Here is a 5278-nt window from a genome sequence, read left to right as displayed (position 1 = left end):
TAAGGATTTCTCTATCTTGTTGAATTTCCAAAGATTCAGCTCTTGGTTTCATTGATTCTTTGAATTGTTTTCTTTGTTCTAATTTATTGATTTCAGTCCTGAATTTGATTATTTCCAGCTGTCTGCTCTTCTTGGGTTCACCTGCTTCCATTTTTTTCTGGTGTGACATCAAGTTGCTTGTATGAGATGTCTCTAATTTCTTTATGAATGTACTTCATGCTATGAACTTTCTTTTTATCACTGATTTCATTGTTTTCCATAAGTGTGGATATGCTGTTCCTTCATTTTCATTGATTTGTAGAAAGTCTTTAATTTCTTTCTTCTTTCTTCCCTGACCCAGCTGTCATTGAGTGGAGAGTTGTTCAGTTTCTATGCTTATGTCGACTTTTTCTATTTCTGTTGTTGTTGAGAGTCAGCTTAGTCTATGGTGGTCTGAAAGGTACAAGGGATTATTTCAGTCTTTTTGTATATGTTGATTATGTTGGTCTTTTTGTATGTGTTGAAGCTTGCTTTGTGACCAACTGTGTGATCTATTTTGGAGAAGGTTTTATGCAGTGCTGAGAAGAAGTGATATTCTTTTGTGTTTGCGAGAAAAGTTCTGTAGATGTCTGTTACATCCATTTGTTTCATGACATTTGTTAGTGTTATTAATTCTCTGTTTAGTTTCTGTTTCCTTGACCTGTCCTTTGATGAGAGTGGGATGTTGAAGTCATCCACTATTAATGTATGGGGATTAATATGTGGTTTAAATTTTATTAATGTTTCTTTTACAAATGTGGCTGCATTTGAATTTGGGGCATAGATGTTCAAAATTGAATTTTTTCTTGGCACAATTTTTCTCTTTTGAGCATGAAGTGTCTTTCTTCATTCATTTTGATTTATTTTGGTTGAAAGTATTTTATTAGATATTAGAATGGCTACTGCAGCTTGCTTCTTGTTGTCCATTTGTTTGGGGAACATTTACTCTCAGGTAATATCTGTCTTTGGTTGAGATGTGTTTGAGTTGTGTTTCTTATATGCAGCAGAAAGCTTGGTCACTCATCCATTCTTTTAGTCTGTGTCTTTTTATTGGAGAGTTGACTTCATTGATATTTTGAGGTATTAATGACCAGTGACTGTAAGTTCCTTTCAGTTTGGTGTTGGTTGCAATAGTGTGTTTGTGTCCTTTTCTACTTTTGGTTTTGCTATAGTGAAGTTATTTATGTCCGTTTTTTTGTTTTTTTTGGTGGGGGGAGGGTATGGTTAACCTTGAGTGGTGGTTTTCCTTTTAGTATCATGTGTACGACTGGGTATTTGCATAGATATTATTTAAATTTTGTTCTGTTCTGTAATATCTTCTTTTCTCCATGTATGTTTTCTCCGTATATGTTGAAAGTTTTGCTAGGTATAGTAGTATGGACCAGTATCCTTTATTTATTTTTTTTCTGGGGGGTGGTGTTCAAGATATCTGCCCAGACACTTCTTTCATTTATGAGCTCTATAGAGAAGTCACTTGTGATTCTGATAAGTTTGCCTTTTTTAAATTTTTTTCTGGGCCCTTTTCCCTTTCAGCATTCAATTTTCATTTTCTCTTCTGTTCATTTAGTGATTTAGCTGTTATGCGGCCAGATGATTTTCTCTTCTGGCCTAATTTATTGTAGTTCTCTTGTATCCTTGTAAGCATCTCTTTCTTAACTTTGGGAAATTTTTCTTTTATAATTTGTTGGAAATATTTTATGGTCCTTGGACCTGGGAATCTTTTCTTTCTTCTATTTATAATATTCTTAGGTTTTTCCTTTTCACAGTGTCCTTGATTTCTTTGATGTTTTCTGTCACAGATTTCTTAGGATTTAACATTTTTGGTTTGGATGATGCATCAATTTCTTTTTCTTTTTAGATTTTTTTTTATTTTTTATTTTTTTTATCAGTTACATTTTATTAACTCTGTATCCCAGCTGTGTCCCGATCCCTCATTCCCTCCCAGTCCCTCCCTCCCTCCCTCATCTCCACCATGCCCCTTTCCAAGTCCACTGATAGGGGGGACCTCCTCCCCATTCATCTGATCCTGTTTTACCAGGTATCTTCAGGACTGGCTGCAAAGCCCTCCTCTGTGGCCTAACAGGACTGCTCCTCCCTTCGGGGGTGGGGAGACCAAAGAGCCAGTCATTGAGTTCCTGTTAGAAATAGTCCCTGTTCCCCTCACTTTGGGAGCATCAATTTCTTTCATTGTGTCTTCTACACCTGAGGTTCTTTCCTCCATCTTTTGTATTTTGTTGTTAATGCTTACCTCTGTAATTCCTGCTTTCTTCCCTAAGTTCTCCCTCTCTAGGATTTCTTAAATTTGTGCTTTCTTTAATGTTGCCATTTCCATCTTCAGCTTTTGCACAGTATTGTATCCTACACCTGTTTGTTTGTATTTTCCTGTTTTTTTTATTAGATGATCTGTCCAATATTCTTCATCTCTTTGAATTCTCCTGCTGATCTTTCAGTGATTAATTTATTTCTATCTCTAAAGGTTTCAGACTTTTTTTCTCTATCTTCCTGTATTTCTTTATGGATTTTACTTGTTCCCTTTGTTATCATCTTCATAAGCATAGATTTAAGGTTATTTTCTTCTGTTTCATTTGTATTTGGGCTTTCATGGTTACTTCCCTTTGGACCACTGGGTTCTGGGGAGGCCATATTGCTTTGGCTTTTGTTGATTGTGTTTTTATACTGACCTTCAGCCAACTGGCTGACTCTGGCATTGGACATTAGATCCTGTTGCCTACTGAAGTGCTCAGGGATGTGGAAATAATCCTGGACAAGAAACTGGATATTCCTGCAGGAGCCCTTCTCAGTTTGGTGGAAATAACCTGAGACTGGTGGGTGGCTCTCCAGGAATTTCCAGTCAGAATCATCAGATGTTTGATCCTGGGGAACATGTGGACTCCTCAGGTACTCAAGGATCCTCCTCTCACAGGGAAGACCTGGAGTCAGCTACTCTACTACTGCCTTTATTTCTCTTAAGTTAGTGAGCCCAGTCACTGTGCTTAGACAATGTGCTTGCTGTATGTAGCCTTTCTAGAGAACCTGTGAGCTCAGAGGTTCTGCTGGTCTCCATAGGAAGACTGAGTGTGTCTTGGAGCAGTGTCTTAGTTTCTTCTGTGGGTCCCAAGTGTCAGAAGGCCCATGGTTGGAGCCAGGTGCTCAGAATGGTGAGAGTGGTCCCTGAGTTTGGAGCTGGGTGTCCCTGGTACTGTAAGGTATCCCATTTAAGGACACTGAGAGTAGGCACCTGAGTTTTGAGCCATAAACCAGAATACCCAGAAGGTATTTATGGGACAGTGAGAGTGTGTGTTCTGCTCTGGAGCCTCACCCAGGTACTGGAAGGAAGATATGTACTGCATGGTCAGTGAGAGTAAGCACCTGAAGTAAGAGCTGCAAACCACCAGTACCAGACAGTGAGCTATGGCAGGAAGCCTATCACTTTGGCTGTGCCAGGCAGAAGCCTGGGAACTATTCCAGGGAATAGCAGGGTGGCCTGAAGGTGGACCCTTGAGTTTCCCTGTGGGTTCTTCTCTCACCTGCAAAGAACAGATGTAAAGGTTTTGAGGGCCACAGTATTCCCTGCTGGTCACTGTGCTCTCACTCCTGAGCTGCTGTTCAGATCTCTGCATGGTTGGTGACACCATCAGCCATCATGGATCTCTTTATAGACTGTATTCTCGCATTGTTTTTTTTTTTTTCTTTTGTATAAATGTTCCAGGTAATTATTGATTCAGGCCTTATTTCTGAGTTTGTCTTACTTGGAGAAGTGTTTTGTTCCATGGCTTCTGTTTCTTCTCATGTGTTGTGAACTGTAGTATGCATGCAATGAGCCATTTAAGGAGAAACTGGAAAATGAAAGTGTTGAGCTTAAGAAGATAGTGGTCACAGTGAGGAAGATTCAGTGGGGAAAAGAGCACATTAACAATTAGACTAGAGACCATGTGGTTGGAATGGCCCAGATCTGCTCATATATTTGAACACTCAATTTTCAGTTAGTGGAACAGATTTGGAAATATCAGTAGAAATGCTGTGTTGGAGGAGCTCTTTCAGTGAACGTGTTTTGAAACTTCAAAATCACATGCCAGGATCAGAGTTTCTTTTTCTGCATGCTGCTTGCAGATCTAGATGTACCTTTTCAGCTCCATGTTGATTTAATGATCAGAAAATCCCAGATGTTCGATTTTACCAATACAAACTCATGAGCTAGATGCTGGCTTGAGAACTTGCTGGCTCAGTGAGGAAAGAGAAAGCAACTAGCTGACCTTCAGCTTACATCTCAGATGGCAAAGCCCAAAGCCGACAGCTAAAAACAAAATGTCGAGACACAGCATCAGCTGGTTACTTGGTCTGACTCTTGGTCTAGGGCTAACTGTATTTAATCCTGTTTACAGAAGGCTCTTGGATGAGGGGTGTGAGCTGCTCCATGGGTTAGTATTTACAGGAGAAAGAAAGCCCTAGGATTAAAGTTTGAACCATACCACAATTAGAAACAGGGGTTTATACTTTACAATATAAGGGTTCACAATGGAATCAAATATCCTGCAACAGCTCCTTGCTTGCCTACTGCCATTGTTTTTTCCCATGAGGATAATGAAGTATCCTCTGAAAGTATAAGCAAGCCTCCAATAAAAAGCTTTCTTGTAAGTGTTGCTTTGCAATGGTGTCTCCTCACAGGAGAAAAACAAAAACCAAGAAAGGTCGTTTCTCTAATGTCTGTATTCTGCCTGTAATCTGTCTGTATTCTGCCCATGTCCTGAGAAACAGAAAGGCAGAATTAAAAAATAAGGAGCTGACATTTTTGAGAAAACATTGAGTCAGTGATTGTGTTGAATAGTTTTATGTCAACTTCACATAAGCTGAAGTCATCTGAGAGGAAGGACTCTTAATAAAAGGCTTCCATAACATGTAGCTTTACGCAAGCATGCAGTGCACTTTATTAATTAGTGAATGATGAGGGAGTGCCAAGCCCAATGTGGGTGATGTAACCACTTTTACATAAACCAAAATGGGAACAGCTATAAACTTTCTGGTGTGACTGAGCCATCAGGATGTTACCCCATTTCCACTAAGAAGGTGACACCAGATTTCCAGGGTGTATATATGCTGTATTTTATTTTTGGTGGTTTGCTTTCTGTGATAAACTTTCTGACTTTCACAGGTTACTAAAGAATTTTCTTAGTCATGTGCCTCCAGTGATAGATAACAATCAAAGGATGCTGAAACTTAACATGTTTTGACTAGGAAGGCTCATGGTAATTTGCATCAGCAC

Source organism: Meriones unguiculatus, chromosome 5 (assembly GCF_030254825.1).
Source record: "Meriones unguiculatus strain TT.TT164.6M chromosome 5, Bangor_MerUng_6.1, whole genome shotgun sequence".
NCBI lineage: Eukaryota > Metazoa > Chordata > Mammalia > Rodentia > Muridae > Meriones > Meriones unguiculatus.
This window is presented reverse-complemented; position numbering follows the sequence as displayed.